We start from the raw sequence: 300 nt of genomic DNA, 5'->3' as shown, positions 1-300 counted from the left end.
AAATTTTAAACTGCAGTTGTTAAGAAGTATCTTATGAATTTACATATATATTTCTATGAAATTACAAAGTAGTTTATCAGCTTGTTTACATTTCATAATAAATCATCATCTTCAGCTTTATATTCCATTTCGTAAGTCACATCGGTGCCTTTTCACCTCTATGCACTGGGGCTAATTTGCCTGTACAATATGCGTGTATTGCCTCCAGGAAACTTTGGGCATTATCAGTGGGCAAAAAATATCTTGTCATATCGCACTTTTTGTCAAATTTCTAGTCTTACAAATGATCTGAGTTTGTTT

The sequence above is a fragment of the Penaeus monodon genome, chromosome 24, assembly GCF_015228065.2.
Source record: "Penaeus monodon isolate SGIC_2016 chromosome 24, NSTDA_Pmon_1, whole genome shotgun sequence".
NCBI lineage: Eukaryota > Metazoa > Arthropoda > Malacostraca > Decapoda > Penaeidae > Penaeus > Penaeus monodon.
Note: the sequence above shows the minus strand (reverse complement) of the source record.